General features: G+C 35.4%; 1 long non-coding RNA gene across 1 annotated transcript; it reads left to right on the forward strand.

Annotated features, from left to right (window-relative positions):
- Positions 1-15,003: 15,003 nt before the first annotated feature.
- Positions 15,004-24,666, forward strand: LOC110482815 (uncharacterized). Its single transcript, XR_013342076.2, has 2 exons — positions 15,004-22,463; positions 24,250-24,666. It is a non-coding gene; the product is annotated as an uncharacterized LOC110482815 (long non-coding RNA).
- The last annotated feature ends 952 nt before the right edge of the window (positions 24,667-25,618 follow it).

The following is a 25,618-nucleotide window of genomic DNA, read 5'->3' on the forward strand; positions in this document are numbered from 1 at the left end:
CCAGCAATTTACAATGAAATTTCATAAGCAGCTTGAAACAAATGCAAGATTCAGTTGACATAAGTGATTTTTTTTAAATGCCATGTTTTTTCTGGCATTGTTGCATATTCTTTTGTACTTTTCTTAAACAAAAGCTGTTATTTATCATGCTTGATGTTGTTTCTTAAAAGATCCCTCTATCTATTTTTAACCCCCAAATATAGGAAGCACAAAATCAGTGACTTGAAACTCGTAGGTGGTCCAGGTAATACTAAGACACACAACTGTTTCAACTACATGTCCCTTTTAAGTGCATAGATGCCTAAAAATGGCAAAGAACTGCCTCTTTTCATTCCAAACAGAAATGAAACTGAAAAGTTTCTTTGTGCAGTCTTAGAAGAAAAAGATAACCATGTCCATGGTTATCACTAAGACAAGCATTAGGATTCAGCTACAAGTTTCTTCCACTACACATTTTCTGTGTCACTCTCTGTTCATGTTTTTAAAGCAGTGCACACAAGAATCAGTTCACATGTGAATTATGCCTATCCCTTATTCACACCTTTATAACTTCTTATCCTAAGTGCTATTATAAAATCCCTTCTTATTACTTTGCAAAAAGTCTCCCTTTCAAATTCCAATGATAGAGGAATGCTCTTATCTGTCTCTCACTTCTCATAATTTACCTGCATCAAGCCTCAATGATTTTAATATTTTTCTTCCATTTCTAATATTTCTCTTGTAGTTCTGAAGTGCTATGAGAACTTTGCTCACCCTCAATTTGCCTCTGAAATGTCTTCCCACTAAACCCCTATGGCACTTCACAGCTGAGGTAAAAGTGTTAAGAGCTAGGAAGAGGGATATCTACACAAGATGTCAGCAATGATTCTCTTCAAAGCTCTCATTTAATTTGGAATGAAATGGCAGATGTGTATGAATGACTTAATGGATAAGGGAAAGTAAGTTTTCTCCCTTGTCTTTAGTAAAGCCTTGAAAAATATTAAGGCCTATGGATTCATTGGAAATATTGTGCTATATTTGATTGTGCTCTAATTGTGTTTAAGGCATTGGTGCAGGTGCTTACTTTGGCCTTGAGTTTTTTTTAATTTGGCATGACTTCCTATTTGGATTGCTGTACATCACTCCTGGTTTGGGATTTTGTATGTCGTCAAAAGGCAAATTTTTATTGTTTACAAATAGTATTATAAATCTCCAGATTTCTGAGTCACTTTTGCTTGGGCATCTGTTTACTGTGTGTTCAGACTTCAAAACAGAATTATACCCAAAACTTATTAGTATCCAACAACTTTCTTGGCTAACTCTCTAGTGTATTGAGAGCAGCATGCCTCAAGGCCAGACATCTGTATGCTTGGTTCCCTCATATCTGCTCTCCAAGCTATGCTCAAGTAGATGAAGATGTGCCAGCCTTTGTTCCTGTGAGCAAGCCAATCCCTTGAGCTTCCTGAGTTGCCATCTTATGACCTTCCATTTTCTTGTTAGGTTTTTGTCTTTTCACGTGAGTGTGTCACTTCTGAATTCCAGAGTTACCAGCTTCTTATTAATTCAGCACACTCACTGTTGTGCTCTGTGCTCTTCTTTCTCATCTTGCCTGATGTAATATAGTCTGGCATCCCGAGTCTGGCAACCCGACTTAAAAACTAGTGGAAATAGCCATAGCTCAACAACAATTTTTATTTTCTGTAAGGCAGGAGCAACATAACAAAATTTGGTATTACATGAGGTATTCTTGGACATAGGCTACAACATGAAATTACAAATAATAGCATAGCATAACTATTTCCAGTGAAGAAACTAGAAAAGATTTTAAAGGAGTAGAAATGAGGGTCAGTAGCTGCCTCAGACTGATTGCATGGATATTTGTCAGATCCTAGTATGCTTATGAAAATTCATACCTTTTTCTGAAACTATAAATTAATTTCTCTGAGTTTTGTAGCAAATCTATTTTCTAAGAAAAACTTTCTTCTGCTGTAGTCTGTGACTTTGAGTGGTTTTGTTTGCTGCCCAGTGCTGCAATACTGTATGCTTCAACAGCTGAGTAGAAGAGATAAAACCTGAAAATGTTAAGATCATTGAAAACCCTAAACATATCCAGATTTCCAACTTTTTTAAAAAATGTACTTTATTCAGGTCCTGTTGGAAAACTACTAAGTGTTATTCTTACTGTATTGTTTCTGATGTGTGTTGAATGGTTTCTCATATGAACTTAATGCAAATTTGCTTGTGTTAGGTGAATCTTCTTCAATGCATGGGAAGAGGTGAAAAACTAGAATTGAAAACTAGAATGCTATAAACATATGCATGAATTTCCAAGGCACATATTATGAAAGTAACTTTTAAAAGCAAAGCATTAAAAAAAATTAACACAGAAGGATTATTCTAGCAAAACAATAAACACAACACTTCTGCCAAACACCACATAATTTCCACAAATTGAGGTGTCTTTTATAACTTCAAGTGATAATTAAAGTGAACATAAAACTGAGGAAATAAAGAATTTATAAGGTTTAAAACCAATTATATTTAAAAAACAAGATAGAACAGCCAATGTAGTTGAATAAAATTAAATTAGTATTTTTTTTCTAGACAAGTCAGAAAAGCACTACTGCAGAGTACTGAATAGTACACAATAGAAAGTACATTTATGTAGGAATACATAATGGTGTTCCATAAAACATGTGAGTTAGCAAGCATATTATGTGCTTGCTAACAGAATACTGTCCAATCTAATGTACCTTGAACACTGTTCAGAGATACCGTTTTGGCATAAGTACTGTAATATTCATGCAGACAACCAAAAGTGATGAACATGTCAAAATCTACACCTTGATTTGTATCAACTTGCATAAATAATATGAGTTTGTTTTCCCTGTGACAATGGTAGAGGGCAAAGCTACCACTAAATACAAGGATAACTATCCCCTTTTAGTAGATGAGGACAGTGCTCTATAGCATGCAATTTAGTAGGGCTTTCTGAACATACCTGGTAGAAAAATCTGCTGAGTAGTATTTTAATTAGTTCTCATCTTGTTGAATACTGCAAGTTTGGAACTTATGTTGCATGCACTTGTTGCATAATGTTGCATACATTAAATGATTTATCTTCACAAATCTATCTGAAAGAAATTTTCTTGAATGTCCCTACAACTGCCAGAAGACAGTAAGAAACAGGTCCTCATATCAAACCTTTGTGGGACTGAGATTAGTGATTTAACTTGTCCTAGTTTCTCCAACCACCCACTATGACTTTGCTAGGATGATAAAATGACATTTAGGTTTAGAACAACTTCTTTTTTTTTCCTTATAAATCATATACAAGTTATTTTCTAGGACACTCACCATGGTCAAAGAGATACACAATTGCACCAGTTGTCCTCATGTAATTTCATGTTTTTGAATGCCCTGTGGTATGCTTTGGCTCTTACGGAAGAACATCTGTAAAAGATGTTCAACCTAATTTGAAGTGTTCCTATTTCATATGATTTAAAGAAAAAGAAATTTACCTAGTATTGATGTTTGCATTTATTTATTTGTAATACATCATTCAACTGTTTTTTTTTTTTTTTACATGTTCCATTTATTGTTCATCTGAGCACAAGCACTTTAATGGAGAAGAATTTTTTTTTCCTGTAATTTTTTTTCAGGAAATAAACTTTCTTTCTGCACCTAAAAGCAAGAACAAAGTATTATATGTGGTGCACAATTTTGTCAAGAAAAAGGTATTAAAATTAACATTCCTTGGACCTTCTTTGAAATTCCAGGGAGTATTTTCCCTCAAAGCAAAGATGACTTACTCATAAGAAAAAATGTAGCTTGAAAAAGAATGTGTTCTGAAGTGCAAGTAAATTTCTCTTTCAGGATACAGTCTTCAAAGCAGTGAAAATACATACATGTAAGATTACCTTTTTAAAAAAAGTAATCTTGATAGCTGATTAATCCTTTCAGTGAATTTTTTGCTCAGTCTTATATGATATACGAAGGAAACAAGAATGAGATAAAAATATATATACAAATGTATGAATATGAGGAGTAGTTTTATAAATTAAATGAAACAGGATTCACAATTTTACAATATGAAGTTGTCTAATGAAACTGAAGACAGTGGAAGGTTTTCTTATTTTTGTAATGGACTTTTCTCTTCCACATGAAATCAACACTATTTCTCTGTTACTGGAAGGCATCAAACCAAGTTTTCTCCTCTTTAATTTAAAGACTTCTTACTGAAGGAAACTGCAAGAGATTTTCAAAAGCAGACTAACAGTCATACCTATAGGATTCCTCTGTCTAGTAACTTGGGCTGCTGGAGCTCTGTCAGGGAATCATGTTTATTTTGTTTTTAATTCAAACCCTTGACATTTACAAAAAGCTTTAGAATTTCAACTTCAGAAGCAAGAAAAAAAAAAAACCAACTAATTTTTTTTTCAAGAAACTGTTTGGTACTAACATATAAAGAACTGATTTTAATAGCTTTGGGACTCAAAGTTTTAGCAGAAAGAGGAGCTAAGGATAATGCACACAACTGAAGAGATGAAATACACAGACTGCAGCAACACACTTTAGGGGCAGCCAAACAATTGCTATTAGTCTCCACGAAAGTAGGTGACAATTCTTTTTCGTTAAGAGTCAAAGTTAAAATGGTAGCATTTGATTTTCATATTCAGTAGAACATTTGACTGAGACTCAGTAAACCGTCCCTGTGGAGAAGTGGTTCTGTCTGTCTAGACAAAAGTTTTATACTTAACTAAAATATTAGTTAATTAAATCCCTAAATTCTCAAATTTAACTTTAATTTTGTAGAATACCTCAAACGCCTCTGGCTTAAGGATGTGGTTTTGGTGATACTTTCTGAAAATTCTCTGTATTCTTTGATAGTAGTCATTCAAACTTTCAGGTAATCCAAATTTCTGTTAATTTTCTGAAAATGCAGTTCAAATGTTCTCAGGCAAAAGGCTGATGGATTAGTTAAGCTAAACTGAGATCAAATCCTTAATATGGATTAGTATACTGGAATAGTACTATATTGGTATACTGTATGCTAAGGATTGGTATACATGCTAAGATATTGGTATATTTTGCTATACTATTGGTATACTATATTGGTATACTATATTGGTATACTATGCTAAGGATTAGCTTCGTATAGAACAGTTTGGTCTGTCTCTCTTAAACTATTTAAGTAGAGAGTGACAAGAAAAGTTATTCTAAAAACCCCACTTACATGTTTTTGAGTCCCTATAGGTTATACAGAAAAACCTGAATGGTTCTTTCTCTGCCAGGAAATGGGTTTGGCTCCAGCATTCTGAGCCAAGCAATGGCACTAGTCCCAGAGGTACAATGAAAAATGGATGGATTTGTTCCTATTGTTGAAGAAAAAGCTCCCAACATGGTAAGCAATTAGTCTGAATTTACATTGTTGCTACTTGAGTCCAAATCTAGTCTGAAAGCTCATATATTAGGAAACCTGGAAAATTATAGTATAACTATTGTTTCAGCAAACAAAATTCTCTTCTATGTAAAGCTTTGACTCTGCAAGGCAGACATGTGCATCTTTATGTAATCCTTTCAAAATCCAGTATTTCATCTTAAGGCTTGTACAGTGCTCATTTAATGTTAATCCTTCACAGGGCACAGCCTTGTAAGTTTGTGAACATAACACAGGTTAAATGTGGCTATGGGATCAAATATTGATTTCTGAGAAAACAGACTTTAAAAGAGTGAAGAATAAGTTAAAAACAGCTTGGGTTCAATAATACTTGAAAGATTCACAACAGGAAAAAAAAAGTGAGGTAATTAAAATGTGTCTTTCATGAGACTTCAGTCAGAAAACTTTTGCCTTCTAGCAAAATAAAATGGAAAACAAAATCAATACGGTTAGGATGGGAGATAATGAGTAAACTAAAAAAAAACCTCCATCACCCAATTCCCCATGGATTTCAATAATATATAGGAATATGTCTAGTGCCCAACAGGAAACACTACTTCAATTTCCACAAAAACCTGTGGTGTTCTGCCTACCAATCTCTGTAGTATAAACAACAGCGTATGAGATGTCTGAGACAGGAGATCTGCAGGTCACGAGACACTGAACTGTGCTAAAAACATCCACCTCACAAACACTGCAAACCAGGGTAGGGATTCTTCACCTCTCCCTCTCCACTAACAAGCCCTCCAAGAGGAACTCTGTACTCCCAAGAAGAGAGCTATTTCTGCACAGACAGGGCTACTCACATCTGGCCTTCTCTGCCTATGCTACAAAACAGTCTGATATAAACTGGAAATAACAAAAACTCTGCTCATACATTTCCGTGCCTGAGCTTGGCTTCAAAGCTGAGAGTTTTAGCCTGGGCACAGCATGATGCTAATATGGTTGCTCATTCAGTTTCCAGCACAGAAGTAGCTCTCACTGTTGGGAACATGGATGGACTGAGCTGAGGGAATGTGATGTGTCTTATTTCAACCATCCAGAAAGAGAATGCCAAGACAAATTATTGAACGATAACTTAATGTGTCAAGACTCCGTATATTAAGAAGAATATTCCTACAAAACTTTTCTTTTTATGAGGTTATTTATGTACTTTTTGTTTAGAGATACTTGACTACAACTGTTGTGTGGTAGGTACTTTTCACTAAAGTATTTTGCAGCCCAGTGCTTGAAGTTCTGCTATGACTGCATATCATTTGTTTCTCTGCTCTTTGGAAAACTTTTTAATGAGTTATCATCAAAACCCATGAGGAGCCCATTTAAAACTTGTCCTCCATGAGAGAAACAATGTGTTTCTCCAATGTTGGCAGGTGTAAAAAATAAGGACAAATAGAAATAAGCAGCACTGAAGCTAACCAGTTAAAGCAAATGAAACAAATGTTTCACCAGTAGTGTCATTTGGGGGACATAGGAGAGAGTACATTTGAGAATGGCTTGCTTTCATTTTTTCCTAAAGAGGAATGAAAAACAAAACAAAAAAAAAGACTTGCCTTTACAACCTGATGAAGAGTGTGCCAGTAGCACACCTGACTGGAAAATGAGTAGAAAACATGCTTCCAGCAGTCTCAGGAAAATGTGATAAGCCAGGCTACTGAAATCAGCAGGATCTGTGCTGAATTCAGCAGTCTGGATGCAAAGATCTAAGACTCAATTGGGATGCTCTTTAGTGTAGAGTTTACATTTTCTGTATCTCTTCCAGACACTGAACTTGATGGAAAGACTTCTGGCTCCAATCCTGAACCTCAAAATTGTTGCCATCAAGGATTCAAAGGAACTATTTGTGCCATGTAGATTCACATTCTCAGTTTGTTAAATGACTGTTTACTTGTGTAATTAATTATGGCAGATGTAATCAAATAGGTAGGGTCCATAAGAGAAATCTCAAAAAGTGTGTTCCAAATCTATGTTTAGCAAAAATGATTACTGGTTCACTCCGTGGAACACACTAACAACTTTTATTCTGTATCTGATGGCTGAAAAAGTTGAAATCACTCCTTTAATTTTTGTCCAGCACTATTCAAAGGAATACTTAATTCACTGATAAATGTGTACATCTTTGCCAAATTAAATGTGATTCAGAGAAAAGCAGCCACAATTTGTTCTAAAAGATGGAAATCTTTAGTATAGTACAGAGCAAAATGGTGCTTCAGAGCATTTTATAATCATGACAAATGGTTTCAGTATTGGTAGCTAGTTACTTTCATATGATCTTGGATGTCTCTTCCAACCTTATAGATTCCATGATTCTATATTTTTTTTTGAAAAAGAGGGACTATTTGCAATTCCAACATCTTTAGAACAGAAACCATGGAATTCTTTTCCTTGATTAACTTGGTTTACTCTAATTTTGGCTTCAAAGTTTTAGAACTTATTTGCACAGAATATATAGTTTGCATGTTCCTCACATATAAAAGGACATTTAACCCTGGTACAGGAAGGTTATATTTAAAATGTCTGTTATTTTGTGCTTTACTTCTAGATTACTTGTGAGAGTTGGTGTGACACTTGACAGCTATGTTATGTTAAATTTGATGTAATCTGATTCTGGTGAAAACATGGTAACATTCAAGCTAGTGCTGTTTTGTGCAAACGTACCTAAGGATATCTATGGCAATAGGCAGTTCTGTCTACAAATATCCATAGATTTTTTTAATGAAATGCCAAGTCTGCACTTATTCTCAAATCTTCCTTCCTAGCCCCCTTGCTGCCATGGATGATTGTTAGACTATTCTATAGGGCAAAATAGCATTAATTTATTTCTGGAATGCACCCCTTAAAAATATTTTAGAAGATCATTTAAATGGGATGGCATTTAAAATTTTGTGTGGAAGCACTTTCCCTCATTTCAAGAAGATTTATGAAGATAAATGCCCTGCTGGATCAGGGTAGCAGTCTGTCTAGCCCAGTAGCCAATACAAAAATATTTTTTCTTGGTTGAAGTCTTCAGTTGTGAATTTTTTTCTTCTGAGTATGGATGGCTTTCCCCGAAGTGTATGTCCTTACATTTGTCTACACTGATGTGATTGTTATGAGGTTTCTCTTCACTGCTGAACTCTGCAGATAAAAACTCTCTCTCTCATTGAAGTAACAGCTCCATTATTTAAATTTAACATGCCAGTGTGCATGTTTAGCTGAGAAAATTATTAGAAACAGCTTCTCACCAGTGCAGTTAGTTTGGAAAAAAAATGTTTTCCATGGCCATATAAGAAAATGCATTTGACAAACCTTGGTTTGGTTTGAATTGGAGACAATATTGAAGAAAACAGTTGTGTAACTCTGGAAAAATACCAAACAAATTTGTGGCATGTGGATCATGCAGAAAAGCAGACTGCTGAACTTCACAGACTTTTTAAGGAGTGTTTTGAGTTTTGTACTTAGATTGTTGTAGCTGGTACTCAATTATATGTATTTAACAAACTTAAAACTGAAGCCAGTAAGCAAGCTATAGGGATTCAGCACCTGCATCCATATTACATGTTGAAGCTTACAAATAAGGAAGGGCAAGTCAGGATCTCTGGTGTCACCTCAATAGCAGGAAAGAGGAGTTGCCAAAGCCAGAACATCAGAGTCTCCACCTAGCCAGTGATGGTTCTGCCATCCCACCTAACAGGTAATGGTCAGCAGTGGGTAATCAGTGGATAAGAGTGCAATTGGATGTGCAGACCAGACTTGTATTCTGATAACTGATCTCTGTCTTATCATGTGGGCTATCATCCTATCCCTCTTGAAACCAAAAGAGTCAAATTTATATTTTCTTCTGGAAGAAATAGCACAATCATGTGAAGATAGCAGGTTCTTAATGCCAAATCTACCTTCTGGACCACCAGAAAATACCCTCTTCATTTTTCAGTCAAGCAGCAGTATATTTGTACATTTTCACCTGAATGGATGAAATTTCTTTTTTATTCCCTTGTTTTCTTGTGCGTATTCCTTTGGGGCTCTTAAAGCAGTAGAGCACTATATGCAATATAGGCTGCATAGCGTGCCACACTAATGCTGTATTGAAGTGTGTTGCCTCTGTTGTGGGCTTTTGTAATCCACAGAATGCAGTCAGAACTTTTTTCCAGCCTAAACATGTTCCAGCAGTAAACTTTACACACACACACCCACACCCACGCAGCCACATATACATCCACATATATACCCCCCATATAAAAACCAAAAAGCAGATTTTTTTTTTTTAATGGATTAACCCACATGTTCTTCAAGCAGGATAGCACTTTGCCTTTCCTTTTTCCTTGTGAAACCTTTCTGGGAACAATACTGAATATGATGAAAATATACTGCTAAAAAACCCCAGAAAGACACAAAGAATTGTGCATATAGAAGAATACCACTGCATACCGATAGTGTATATGCACATTTATGCATAAATGTGTTCAAGGCTGCAAATTTCCACAGGTCTGACTATGCTGAGAAACTGCATCGTGGAACATTGATCACAAGCCTTCTTCTAACACCAGGTAGCAGGTAAATAGTATTTTAAAGACTACATTCAAATCAATTATGGCAATCAACTGAGAGTTTTTAATTTTGCTGTACATGTTTAACCATTTATTTGTGCACAAGTGAGTGTATGTATGGGTGTAAAAAAGCTTTAAAAAAGTTGATTGCATTTTCATTATTTGTGATGTGCAAAGTGTTTTCAGTGTAGGAAACAGCATAGTCTGGCATTTAAATTTTCTGGATGACTCCTTCATGTTTCAGAATTGTTATCTGTCATCAGACAGCCTAGCATATCTCATCATATGTTTCAAATTCCCTGACACCTGAAATAGCCAGAAAGCAAGTAGCATGAATTAAAATGGTGCTTCTAAGTAAGAAAGTGCTAAATAAGTGATCAAGCAACAGTAAGACTTTACTTGTAACAGAGCACTCAAAACTGGCTCTTTCCACACATGACATTAGATAGTTTCTTTGATAATTTTACCCTCAAGGATAAAAAGAATAACTGAGTCTACAAGACAGACTTGTTCAAGGACACGAAAGGGAGCCAAAACAGAATTATTCACCCTATCTTTTATTTAACATATGGATTAAAGATAAGAAATGAACAATAGCTATTAAATTATACATATATCCGACATGGTTTTCATGTGATTAAAAAACAGTAATCTTTTTTGTATCTCTTTCCCTTCTCCCCATTCTGTACCGATTAATTTTCTAAGTTAGAATAATTATGCATCTAGTTCTTATGACTAATTATGTAATATAAAGTATACTTACATTATTCTGTGACATTTTATATTCTTTTTTGTAAATACCCAGTATGAAGCAAATGGACAATGGTATTTTGCTACAGCTTTTTTCATGAAGATCATAACTTCTTTTAATTCTATAGATTAATTCTGTTTATTGGTCTCTAACACCTGCATCCAATGCAATGAGCAGACCTCTTTGCTGCAAGAGAGATGCTCAGGAAAGAGTTCAAGGAGCTGAGCCACTTCTTTTACATCCCCATAGCAGGAAATTGGAAACAAACTGTTAAGGCTTTCCAGTGTGAGTTTGGCAGCAGAGTTGTCCTCTCTTTGTGCCATGGTCTACCTCCTCTGAGCTTAGCCATAGATACACAAAGCCACAGCAAAGAAAGGACACTGCAGAGCCAGGGACAAGGTTTAAACAGGCTCTCTGGGGGCCCAGTGGAAATCTCTGCTTAGTACCTTCACTTGGCTATGTAGAGGAGGATGGGAGGGAAAGACTGGGTGAATTTAGTTGCTGGTATCAGAGCAAGACCTGCTGGTCCTGAACTGGCATTGTGAGTGCAAGAGCCTTCACATCAGGTGCATGGACCTGTTGAATCTCTCATAATACTCACTCTGAGGATTGAAAGCAGTAAACAAACCTTTTCAAATGACACCTCTGTCTTGGCTATCAGAGTTACGTCATGTGTCTATGAAGGTGAAATCGGTCCTTTCCTGTTTTGTGTGGTTTTTTCTAGTTCTGTGCCTCGGAACTAGTATTGAAAACATACCCCAGCTCCTTTCTGGCAACAGTGATGTTATAAATGGCTTTGAACTTCTTGCCCGTGGGCTAAGGAGGTTTTGTGAATTACCTGCTTTTTTCTGTAGTGACACCCTGAATTTCTGTCAAGCCTCAGTGTTACATCATGTTATGAAGCTATCCCAAGAGGACGTTGTTTTAACTGGTAATATTTATTTTTCAGTTTTGGTTAGAGAGTTTGCTCATATTTTTTTATTATTATTATAATGCAGAGATTAAATGTCATCTTGTTTACTTTAAAGTGCTTGTTTCCAAATTATTGTCTTGTTTTTTATATAAGAGAAAAAAAAGACAAGTAATGAACCTCTGAGCAGTTCAAAATTAGATTTTAATTTTGTGAAGATATTCTATTTTATGCTTGTGCTTATTTATTCTGAATCTTGGGACTTAGATTATTCTTCCTTGTGTATCCTTGAGATCAATGAGAACATATATTAGTTAAAATTTTGAATAATCAGAAAGCAGTAATCTACAGAATAAATCAGCAAATCCTGTCTGTTTTGAAAGTGAAGCCAGAAGAATGTACAAAGACAAAGCAGCTAGTTATGTATTGTTTGTATTTTGTTTGAGTGCTTGTGTTTTGTGCTGCTGGTGGTAGGTGTGTAGGATTCAGGCAGAGCTCTTGTTAAAATTACTATTGACAATATGATCCAGGCATGATCCAATTGAGAGAATGAGTCAGAAGGCACCATCCTCATTTCCTGATGCTGAAACCCCCACAAAGTAGTTATTATATAAGGTTCAGACCTTAGATAGAATAGATTAGAAAACTTTAGATAGAATAGAAAGAGGCAAGATGAACCCATTATCTTTGTCTGGGAGAGAAAGGATTCCAGACCCCACATTTACCTCAATAACTATGTAGAAACAAACCTCTCTCTTCTGTCTATGCTGGATAATGCCAGAGGCTGTTATTTTTATAGGACCTACTATATCCTCTGTTTTTTACACAATATTTTATGGATATGGACCTTATGGCTTTGTAGGATATGGTGGTCCCTTGTATGAGCAGTAGTATCTTTTATGTTCTATAAGATAACAGTGTTTAAACATCCCACAAAAAATTAAACATTAATGATCTTTTCTTACAACCCCCAAAGTGGATACTATGGTAGAGTCTCTAGTTTAAATAAACTGCAGTCAACAAACTGTCAATAAAACTGTTAACAAATCTGTTAAAATTTTAAAAATGTGGTTTCATTAAGTTCAGGGTGGCAGTCTGCAAAGTCACACTCTTATTTCTGTTGCAGGCACTAAGAAAAGTTAAGGCAAAGCTTTCCTTCAACTTATCTTTCTGTACCCTTGATTTTGTCAGTCCAAACACTGACAAGCATGTAGAAGAGAGGTGAAGAGACAGAAGCTTTGATAGCTCTGTGCATAGAATTTAAAAAAAAATCACTCCATATTATTAAAAGTACTTTGTTCTATGAAGTATTTGTTCTATGTCTCATGAAAAAAAAATTAGTAAATGATGGCATTTACTTCATAAAGCCTATACAATCAAAATAGGGAGAACTAGTAAAACAACAGAGGGAAGTAAAAATTTAATTATTTCCTTAGAAATCTGTCTAGGCAGGGACTTTAAGTAGAGTTTACCTCTCAAAAACCCTAATCTCACCCTTGCAGTATAAGAAAATTGAGGTTCTAGTCTTGTTTTTTAATGTAATATGTGGCCCTGGACTCAATTTACATGTGAATCATAGGCAAATCCAGTAGTCATTTAGATTTGGATTTTAATTTTGTGAAGATATTCTATTTTATGCTTGTGCTTATTTTTTCTGAATCTTGGGACTTAGACTATTCTTTCTTGTGTATCCTCAAGATCAATGAGAGCATATATTAGTTAAAATTTTAAATAATCAGAAAGCAGTAATCTACAGAGTAAGAAAAGAGGGGTTTTGCACTTCAAGAGGAAAAGGAATTAATCAAAACCATGTAGGATGGTTTTGATACTGCTTTTTATATCATCTTCAATTGAAATAGCAAATACTAAAGCATATCAGGAAACCTTACATTCTTATTCCATCAATTTATTTATTTTTCTTTTTTAAACCTATCACAATGTGAACTTTATTTTAAAAAAACCCAAACAGGTTTAACAGCCTTTAAGATTCATATTTATTTAAAATTAATTAATCTTTGATGTGAACTGGAAATTGCACAGTCTTTATTAATTTTGTGTTTTAAATCAGGCACATAAATCTAAAAACAATGTTAGAAAATATATTTTTCAGGGTTTCATAAAATTGGATAATTTGTATAATTTTTATATTTTTCTAGGATAACCCATTACGAATTATCATCACTTACCTTTTTCTTGCATGTCTTGGGAATTCTTTGTATAAAGCATAATAAATTAATCTTCACACAGTAAGATCGTGACAAAGAGAAAGGGACAAAAGGAAAGATACAAAAGAAACATATCACTCCCTTTATTATCTAATTTGAAGAAGGGATCTATTTTTTGAAGGCTGTTCCCTTATTCTTTGCATTTTGTTGATCAAAAAAATGTTATCTTGGACATAGATCTCCTTTTCCCCAAAGATTTGCTAGCCCGGACAGAATGGGGCTATGCCTATTGCTCTTTAGCAACAATTATCCTGCAAATAAAGAAGCCATTACAATCTTCCTATGAAACCTCTATAAGTAAGCTAAAGCATTTTGTATCATGTAATTTTAGTTCATTTTTGTTTCTAACAGAATAATCGGAATTCATGCTGTTTTCCTTTTTTTTTTTCTTTTTTGTCAGCTTTTAACATTAACCACTATAAATAGAAGTTTATTAAAGATGCCAATCTGAAACTTTTTAATCAGCTATTTAAAGACATAATCAGAACTGGAAATCAGCAAGACCCAAAAGAATTCTGGCTTAATATAATGCATTAAGTGTCTTTGTCTTACTGATTTCCCTAGAAGCTTTACCATATTCCAATCAATTCAGGTGCAAGAAAACTACACCACACATTTTTTTTATCTATTAAAGGAGTGAGTGGAGTGTCTGTGAAATGGCTTTATACAGATGGAAAAGTTACTTTGTGCCTGACATGAGTATTCTTAGAGTGAATTCCCATTGTATGGTTTTGGCTTGCTTTGCCTGTTAAAGTGTTTAAATTGTTAAGGTGTTTCACTCCATTACAGGGAATGCTGAGTTCCTAAATGTTGTCTAGCTAATCTCACTGACCTGAGCAAAAGAAAGGTTTATTTTCTCTATAAAACTTCAAGTTTCTTTGTTGGCAAAATAAAGAGTGAAGCAGCTTCATTTTAATTGGTACATATTTTCCTACCTGAAATAAAATGAGCTTAGGGTTCTGAGAAAGGATGAGGATTTTTCAAACAAGTGATTACCTGGTAAATGGCAAAAGTTAGAAGATTCGTACCAAAAGACCAAATCAGGGATATGGGTGAGGATGAATTATACTACTTGAAGGGAGTAATAAATATTCTGAAAATGTCATGAAAAGCAAAGCTTTTCATGTCATCTTCTAGTGAGGAACATTCATTCTCTCTTTCAGATTATGGAATGACTACATTAAGTTACGACATGGATTCAAAAAATATGTTCAAAAATAGTTCTAGGTAAGACAGTGAGGACAGTCTAGTCTAATACATAGAAAAATTGTGGATTATTACTACTTGCATCTTGTTCAAAGTCTGGTTACTGTCGCAGTTGAAAAATTAATACTATTTACTTTGTTTACATCATCTAACCTTTTTAGAAATGCAAGCTTTATGAAGGGCAGACATGAAGTGGACCCTCTGGGTAAATTGAGTCAGAGAGAAAGCAGTAAACTACTCTATCCTTAATTAAGGAACAGAAAATTAAACATTTTTCACACACACCTCATTTGGCTAATTTCTTAGGCAGTAATGACTGAACTCATCTGAGATGGGTCAGAATAAAAAAACAGGACAAAATCCATTACCTCTGAGATGTTCATAAGCATCTCTAAACAGCAGCAGCATGAAGACAGGCCAGGTGAAAATTAAATGCCATTAAAGTGTCATGGCCTTCTCGTGACATGAATTGCTTTTCTCAATTACTTTTAGAGTAATTTTTTTTTTTTTTTTAATGCTGGAGAGTGTGGTGTATGTTGTTCAAAGACATCTAGTCTGTTATGAGCCTTGAAATGGGAATAAAAAAGGGAGACAGGGAGAAAAAATGCTTATGAGTGATAACCAAGAAGTAAATGAGTCCACTTTCAAAACAAGCAGTAGTAATGAAGGAAACATAATAAGCTTAATGCTTAGTAAGAACACATTACATCTTATGCAAAAGAGTGCTATAATTATTTTAAGAGAAACAGGATGTTTCAGTTCAATGGCTATTTTGGGAAAGGGATACTTATAATGTTATTATAAAACTGAGCACTCTTGGAGCCTCTATTTGATAGGAATCAAGAGTTATCTCTTGAAAGAAATATTAAATCATATGGATTGCTCTTTTGTTTTAGAAATCCCTAGGAACTAAAATGAGAAACAATATCCATATGTCACTTGAATTTCAAAAGTAATTTTAGTAGAGGCTCTTCCACTAAAGTGTATGGTACCCAATATAAATTTTACTAATCATGAAAATAACTGTCTGAAATTCTGAAATGTTATCAGAAAGCAAAAACTGAAACACTGCATTTTCAATGGGATGCTCTGAATATGTTCCTATTGTTAAACATGTTCCTATTTGGATTATTTTTTCTCCTTGCACAGTGAAATCTGTACCATGGCCATGATAACTTGACACAAACCCCACAGATTTAGAAAACCTAAATTAAGAAATAACAAATAACCAGGGAAGAGTTCTTTGATAAAACATTTGTGAATTTATAGGCTTTCATGAATTATGACTGTATAAGAAAGAATATTTCTCTCAATTTCAAACTGCTAACCTATGCCCTTTTGTGCTTAGACTAAGCAAAGTATTTTTCATGAGTGATAAACCAAAACCTTGTCCTTCTAGTTGACATCTAGATATAAATTTAGTAGTGATGATAAATTGCCTACTCTGCTTCCATTTTAATAGTTATAGTTTATATTTAAAACACTCTGAATTATTCAGGAAAATAACACAAAATTTAGTAATCAACTAGTATGCTATTTGTTAGACTAATTCCAAGCAGTGTCCCTGGATAATATTTTTACTTTAAGTCTGAATTGCATGTTTTGTGTTTTGCATATAGAAGTCACTCCTGTATATTGTTTTTAAATTTTAGTTATCTAAAATATGGTGGTTTTGCTTATAGTACTTGGATCTTATGATTTAAATTGATCTTATTTGAAGCCACAGTGAGCCACTGGGTTAATTTAGGATATCGTGTCCCACAGTAACCTTGTATTTAAAAGAAATATCTATAAACTGAAATTTCTGTGAAAAAAAGGTGTCCTGAACAGGATTCTGTAAATATGTTGAAACATGAGGAAGACAAATTCCTAAATTTTTGTATTTGTTAAAGTTACTAAAATGCATCAGAAAGAGTAAATTAGCTCATTTCTGCAAAATACATAGAGTTTAATTATCACATGAAGTGTTCCTGAACACTGGACTCATGACAGGATCCATATATCAGTGCCTGAACATACCAAAGGTGCTGGAATATCTCACAAATTACACGAGTCCTTCCAATTCAAAGCTCCAATCATTTCAAAAGTGCTGATATAGTGTTTTTTTATTCTTCTGTTAATAACTATGAATAACATGGTCTCTGCAATTGTTTGTGTGCTATAAATGAGCACTTACATAGAAAAAGGTACAGCTTTAAGGGAAAAAAAAAGAAAATATCTTTAGTTGATATGGATTGTATGTTGACACAAATTTTTCACTATCTTTCTGAGTTGGTGAATATTATTGTATGCAGTAGGAGTTCCAACATACTGTTCAGAATTTGCATGCACAAACAGGTTAGAGTCTTCAGAGTGTGTGCTGTTGACAATTCTCCATAAAATTAAATATGGTTTCCCTAAAGTTAGTTATTAGACTCTCAGTTGTTATTCTTCATTTTGATGTAGTAATCTACTTCTTCAATATCTTTGTGACAGATAGTCCACCAAAAAATGTAACCTATTACGGGTAGAAGTTTGAGTTTTCTCAGCTTCAGAATTTGGGAGGCAGGTCCCAGACACTTGGCAGACCTTGTCAGCTCACCTCCCAGCTTGGCTCTGTGACTTACAACCTGTCTGCAGTGTTATATAAATGTTCTCTTACATGACAGCAGATATACTGTGTGATTCTGTAACCTCTTTACCTTCCTTATAAACACAATGTTGTGAGCTCCTTCAGTGTCACAGTGAAAAAAACTTGGTTTTTTTTCTAGAGCAGGAACTAATTCTTGATGCAGTTTACTGGGCAAGCTAGTCTATTTTTCAGGGCTTCCAGAGCCCAGCCAGTGTTACTGGATGCAATGTGCAGGGACTCACTCCCATGGAACACAGGTACAGTACCCTGGCGTGAGGGGCTTGGGGAAGTCTGTGCGTGGGGAAGGAGAGAGGAGCACCCACAGCAGTGCTGGTGGGAAGTCTCTGGCAAGTACAGAGTAGCTTTCCAAGCCCTTTAATCAGTTTTTCTGGAAGGCAAACATAATGCCCCAGAAGACCAAACTCAAATACAGATTGATGAAAATTATGGCACATTAAAATCTACTGGAGATACCCAGCTTCAAGTTCTTCTCCCTAGAGTGGCTGTGCTGACAGATGCTGTGAGAATACATACATAGGATTTCTTCTCATATACTTAAATTAGGCAAAGATTAGAAAACAACAAAAATACTTAAAAGCAACACCAAAGCTGATTAAAATGAAGCACAAAGGCATTTTATGAATAATGCATCATCTTAATACTATTAGGTAAACAGATGAGAATTAAAATCTATCCCCCCTCACAGGAAAGCATGAGTGTGACCTCTACAACTGCTGTTCTCACAATCCTGACATAGCTGTCACACATTGCTGGAATTGCCTCAGTTCTTAGCCTAAATACAACACAAGCAGCTCAGAACTGTGAATGCAACCCTTGAGAATTACACATTTCATTGTGAAGGTTTACAGGTTGATATTGCAAATCTCCACATTATTTCTCAGTTCTATTTTTCTTTTTATAAGCCCTTAAAGCCAAGCCATGCAATCATGTAACACTGGTGCCAGAGTAATTCCAGAGATGTTGGTGGATCTTGGCTGATTTACAGAAGCCAAGGATCTGTTGCTGTATGTCAAATAGGCAAAATGTTGGAGCACCCAAACTTGCAACCAGCGAGTTCCTTGGGGAAGCACCAGGGGGTTGTTATACAGTGAGGCTAGAAAATATGTAAGTACAGACTGAAGCATGGAGAGAAAACTCCTTGCATGTACCTAATAATCTTTATAAACTGTTAAGGTAGTCAGCTAAACTGCAGTGAAAACATTTGTTCAAGTTATCAGCCTTCATTATAATTGGGGTAGGCTTTTTGGGGGATTTATTTGTGTGTGTGTTTGTTTGTTTTAGTAAACAAGGGAACTGAGTTAATACAAAGGAGTAAATTTCTTCCATGCCTTGAACTTGCATCCTAACAGATCTAACAGGCAGCTGCTTCCCAAAATAAAAATAAGAGTTTGAATATCATAGGGTTTTAAAATTAAGTTTTGTTTAGTACCCTGAATTTTGACTGCAGAAAAAAGAATTGGGCCCACTGGGAGGAAATGCTCACATTTTGTAGCAAATGCGCCCTTAATTTTCTGTATAAACCTTTCTTCTGCACCATGGTGATACATAATAGTCTTTCCATTTACACTGAAGGAAAATCCTCCCATTTGACTGTTTCCCTGTACTTTAATTAAATGCAGAGAGACAATCTAAAAGATTTGATGGAGTTAGAGAAAATGGAGAAAGTCATTGAACACTGTAGAAACTAAATTTCTTCAAGGCTTTTTCTGTACTTTACTACTGGTGATTAACTGCATTGTATTAGAAGAGTCAGATTCTGAAATGGAGTATGCAGCAGCATTCCCACTTAAATCACATGTATTTCCTCATCTCTTGTCTGACATATATGCCCCCCTTTCATGGAACTGTGTAATTATAGCTACATTCAGGTGGCCCAAGCTACACATGCATCCCCTGGTCTAGTATTCTACCTTGGTTTAAATTTGCATTTACTGCATTTGTCTTTGGTTTTTTGTTTGTCTGGCTTGGTTTTCACCTAGCAAATGGGTAATATCAGACACATGAACACAAGCAGAATTTAGGCTCTCGAGAGCTTCTCTGTATGTAGAGTTTTGGAGCATACTATTCTACAAGTTTTAACAAATACATATCAAGTTTGAATAGATCAGTAACAGATTAAGCCTTTATGTCAAAAAAGTGAGTGAATGCTCTTTTTTACACTTGAATCTAACCCAAGGAAACCTCAGTAAGACCACACAATTTGGTTTGGCACATTACAGAGGCTTCAGACCTTGCAAGTATGCAGCAGCTAGAAACCAGTTCCTTCCTATATCCCCCTGAAAATTCTTCCTGTTGCAATTTTCTTCCTTGCACTGAATAGCTCTGTAATACTAAGATGATTGCAGTTGCCCTGACACTTCACTCACAAATAGAAAATACCCTTCAGTTCTGCTCACTTTTGTTCTGGTGATATATATTACTGTGATACTGGGAATAAGGTTCATGCCTCTTGCAAATCACAACATTCTTACCATAGAGGTGCTCATAGCTGCATTGCTAATTTTCATGCTATAGGTTTGCATAATTGTAGGTAGAAGACTTTAAAGGGAACAATAATAATAAATCTAAGACAGATGTGAATTAATTGGGTTATTATATGCATTAATAATAAAAAATGCATGACATAACTTTGTAACACCATTAGAATGTGTTTTGCCTCTGTTTTAGATTCCTAAAAAACTGTATTGGGTGTTTCTCTGCTTGCACATGTGAGCATGAGGAAAGAAAACATGATAGGGAGCCAGACATTTCTGCACTGCAGTTTGTGCTGTGGGCTACAGCTTCTATCCCTAGCTACCAAAATGCAGCTAGAATGAAAGTAACCCTTCATTAGTGCTCCAGTTTTCTCTACAGAATACTTATGCATATTTCAGATATGGCTTTAATTATTGAGTATGTAGGGGCATAACTAATAGCAGTTTGTAATTTGGTGATTCTTGTGATGCCAAACTAATATGCTTCAGATGGAAACTGGAACGCAAGCTGTTCAGTTCAGTAGTTATTGGGTGCTGAATCTGATTAAAGGAAAATATTAATATTTCCCTCCTGCTGGTTTTCTCTTTTATTTACTCATAACAAATATTTGAATGAGCTATCTTAGTGACTCTGTGTTCTAGTTTTTCTTTCCATTTGCCAAGGCAGTATGAAAATAAAAGTTAGTAATTTGAGTTTTCCAAAGGGTTGGTGGGTTCTCCTTCAGTGTCTATTGCCTTAAAGCTTTTTCAGGTTTTTATGACCTTTCCAGTTTACAAGTACCAGCAGCTATATCTGACTGGGTATTAAAATGGCAAAGGAATTGCAACAGTATATTAAGCCATAAGAAACACTGAATCCGTTTGCCAATATGTGTGTGCCTATGTTTGTGCATGTTTGCACATTCGTGTGAGGTAAGGATGGGGCAGCTTACCTTGCTGTCTTAGAGCTTACTACAGAAATGTTTTGAATTTGAGGTTTTATAGATAAAACTTGGGACAAATCCTCAATTAACCACAGCAAAAGTAAGAATAAACTGAATCCCTAACATACACTTGGCAGAACTGAGAAAAATTAAACTGCTTCTATTATGGGAGTGAGCTCAGTATTTCTGAAATTGTGTCCAAAACTACCTAGTTCACATTTTCCAAGCACTTTGAAAATTTTCAGTGTGAACTAAATGAAAAAAAATAGCATAACATCTCTTTATTGATATGCTAAAAATCAAATGGGAACATAAAATGTTTTCTCACTTAAAGGGAGTGAAGATACTGCTCAGTGTCAAATTATTAACAGATGTTTAAGATAGCAAATGTTCTCATTAATGAGCATAATTCCTTTTGAAGAATATTTGACTCTCTTTCTACATTTTCCTTAGACCAACATTAAACCCTCATTATGTGCTACAAGAACTGCAAGCACAAAGAAATAAACAATGAGTAGTGAAGAAGAGAATCAATACCTGTATTATTTTCCTGATAACACTTGAGCTGTGCTGCCCTATAAAACTGATTCTGTAAAGAGGATGGGGACATCTATCTCTCCTTCCAGTATGTCAACCAATAGGCATATAAAAATAATGTCTTTCTCTGGTTTACTTAAACATTCAAAGCCATTAAACTGAGAAGTTAGGCCAGCTGGAAATTCTGTACTCAGGCTTGTGAGGAAAGATGGAGAAAGAAACAACTTGTCAGCATGGGAAATCTGTTGTAGACGACCTATCAAACTGCAGAAAGATCTATTTAATAAAACAAATAAGGCAGCAAGGACTTAACATTCCTCCTGCTAAAATCTTTCTTTATCTCAGCCTATATTTGAAATGTAAGCTTGTGCAGCATGCTTTATTTAGAATAGAGCAGGGTATGTCAGGAATGTCGAATGCTATATCAAGGTGATAGAAAACATAAGTTATTTTGAAGATACAGCAGAGGAGAGGGTGAAGACGTTGCTATGGTTTGGAGGAGCACACGATCAGGAAGAATTTTTTTCCTCTTTCTAAAGTAGCACTGTGCTGTCACTAGCACATTTTATTATTTCTTTCCCTTTTTCATCATCTCTGGGGAAAAACAGCTTTAAAGCCAGAATGATGCTGGGGACCAGCCAGCTGGTGGTTGAGTTTGAAGTGGTGCTTATCCATAGCAGAAGCACAGAAGAAAGAAAATCTGTAGCAGAGGGTCTGTATCATTTAGTGCAGACCCAACTGTACCCTCTTTTTGCTCTGCAACAGCATTTGTGCTCTTCTGTCCAGTGCTACTTCCCAAGCAGTAGCACTCACCAGCAGCACCCATGAGCAGTCAGCATCTGTTTGGAAAGAAGCTCTCCAAAGTAAGGATGGTCTTTATTTTATCCATTCCAGCTGAAATAGAACTTGGTTTTGTGCATGACTATCCCTCTTCTATAACAGTAATGCCTAAAAGAAAAAAACTTTCTTAAATTATTCTTAGTTGGGCTTAATCCTTTTTTAGTTGAGATTCCCATGTCAAGTAGATAGACTTTAGGCAGCTGCAAACTGTAAATAATATAAGAAAAAGCAAGACTACTATTTTAAAACTGTGACAGAGGACTTTTGAGGAAGTCTGGACAAAATAATATTTTTTAAAATTATTTCAATTATGCAAAACAATCATCTGATCTCTTTAAATAGCAGGGAAGAATTCACAAAATAAATTATCTCCTGCTGTTATCACACAAAAAAAGGGAGTCGTCCTGCTTTAACAAACTGATAGTTACACAAGGACTTATAACTCCTATTTCAAATCAGAAAAAAATCTACATTTTTCTTTAGTTAAAGGAAAGGTCTGCTACAATAGAAAGTCTCTGAAACAAAGTGGTGTTTGCAAAGAAAACAAAGATATCTACATTTTCAGTGAAAATCATCCAGACCTGGCATATGTGAATCCTATTGTGTAATGTAAAATTGACTTTGCATAATGGATCTTTTTTTCTTTTTTTTTCTGATATGAGAGCTTCTGACTGGTGTGGAACTCAATGGTATGCAAATTACTGCTACCAAGGACTGGGCCAGCAGCTATAATTTGGCAGAAAAAGATTTACAATTGCTGGCTCTGTGGGACTTGCAAGACATTTAAGGAAATGAGTTGAGAATTATTCTGTTTCTGTTGGCATACAGGGATGAAAAGCATAGAAGTAAGAACCATGTTTCTGTTTTGCTGGATTCTGAACTGAAAGTGCATGAAAAGTGATTAATTAACAATTTTTGCTAACTACTGAATTTGCAGCTGCAAAAACAACCATCCAAATCCTTCCTGAATAATTTTTAATGAATAGCTATTGTTTGTGATCATTATAGATAATTTCTAAACATTATGGAGAGGATTTGCCAAAAAAACAAACAAAAATTAAGCATAAGCATCTTAGGCAAATCTTTCACATAGTTTTGAATAATGCAGTAAAGTATAATGTAACAGCATTAGCAAAATAAGCTCAGAGAACTAAGCATCAGTCATGCAATAGTGTAAATTTAGATTCCATTAACCTTACTGTCTCATGGTTGAAAAGAGACACAAACCAGCTGGAGGAAGTTCAGAGAACAGCAGTGAGACTGACCAGAAGTCCAGAAAATTTGACCTGCGAGGAAAAATTGAATTACCTAAAGAAGAATAGGTAATGAGGCTTATAGAGCCAATAGGCAAATGTAATACGGCAGCAAAGATTTAGGAAAATCACTGTGAGAATAAAATTCATGCATAAGAATAGAGACTCAACCAGCCAGCTGTCTGAAGAGTGGCTGGAGAGCTATCTCAGGGATGATATGTGTGCATTGGGAGAGCTGAAAATGCCCAAGGCTCCTTCTTACTAAATGGCTCCTCAGGGGAGTAAACTCGTGGTTTAAGTGTCCAATCCCAAATAAACCAAGGAAAGGTATCAACACCTCCTAAAGGCATCAAAACATACACAGAACCATGAAGGAGTGACTCATAACTTGTTGATGCCTCTCTTTTCCCCTCTCTCTCAAGACCTGTGCTGCAAACACTATCATGGTTCTTGGAGAGATAGAGTTTGCTCTTATGGCTACTCTTCTCTTATTGTTGACTACAAGAGAATTTGTCTTCATTTTCACATTTGCAGCACTGTGTTCGCATTCCTACAGGTTTTCTCAGGTGGAACAAAGAGCAGAGATTATCCATGGGGAGTACGGAAGTGACAAGAGCTGCAAGGAGCACCACTTTCATTGATCACCACAGAAAATTCTATTTTTTATGAGGTTGTAATCACCTATAAACATGCCAACTGGCTAATGTATTGAAAAGTTACATATTTGCTGTGTTGAGATGAAATTCAGAATCATCCTTCCTTTTTTGTGCACTGCACGCTGCCAGAGTTATTCACACTGCAATTATTCTGGAGTTATTTAGTTGAAGAATATCCCAAAGCAGGTTCTGTACCAAATTTTCTAGCACTGCTCATGTTTGGTCATTGACATCTGTATCAATTACATCTGGTCATGTCTGTGTAAAAAAGCAAAACAATGTTTCATTTTTATTTCAATAAATTATGAATCTGGGTATTTTATGAGTTCAGTGGTTTATCTCAGCTCTAGTTTATTTCTCTCTGTCACATCCAAAATCCATTTTCCTGAACAGGTGATGTAGAGCTTTTACAATATCAAAAATCTATCTTCAGCTTACTAAAAATTATTTTAATGATCAGCGAACCTTGCAATGTTTTAATTTTCAAAGCCTCACTGAATTTTAACTTGAACATTTTCTCATTAAATTCTTCAGTACTTGTCTTGACTTTCAGGAAAATATCTAGAACAGCTATTTGAATACCCAGTATTAAGATACATCCTTTTTCAGGATGAGCAGAAGAAAAAAATTGTGATGACTGGATAAACATGATTAGGAAGTGGTCAAAAGTAGTTTGACATGAGACTTTTTTAGTGAAAATAGGCCAAGAATAGGTGCTTGTTGCTACTTGCTTTTCAATCCTCTTCTAGCAGCTGAGTAGAATGATGTGTTGATATTATTGTTTTTTAGGGGAACTTGAATTAAATTACCTTTGCTTCAGCTTGGAAATGTCTTATGGCCCCAGTTTCATTGTTCTCTGGTAGTGATACAGAAGTCTTGTAGCCTGCCATATAAAATCTTGTGCAGCACAGAGTTTTCCCCAGACAAAGGGCATGGTTGACATGCAATGTCTATTTAGGGTATAAAAACAGATATTAAGTATATAGTTTAAGTTTATTCACACAGAGGAGGAAGGCATGAGAAAAAACTTGCTTCCTAAAACTCTAGCAGGAAGTCATGCAGGAAGAAAGGATTATAAACTGATGAGAGGCATTATTTTGTACAAGGAGGAGGAGTATTGTGTGAGAACAGTGGGATAGCTCCAGCTGTAGATCTCAGCACACTGGGAGCACGGCAGAGTAGAGCAGCTCTGCTGGCAGCACAAACCACACACAAGTGCTCCAGCACAGTGCACTGGAGGGTTTCCTGAAACATGACAATCTCAGAGCA

The sequence above is a fragment of the Lonchura striata genome, chromosome 2, assembly GCF_050655825.1.
Source record: "Lonchura striata isolate lonStrDom1 chromosome 2, ASM5065582v1, whole genome shotgun sequence".
Taxonomy (NCBI): Eukaryota; Metazoa; Chordata; class Aves; order Passeriformes; family Estrildidae; genus Lonchura; species Lonchura striata.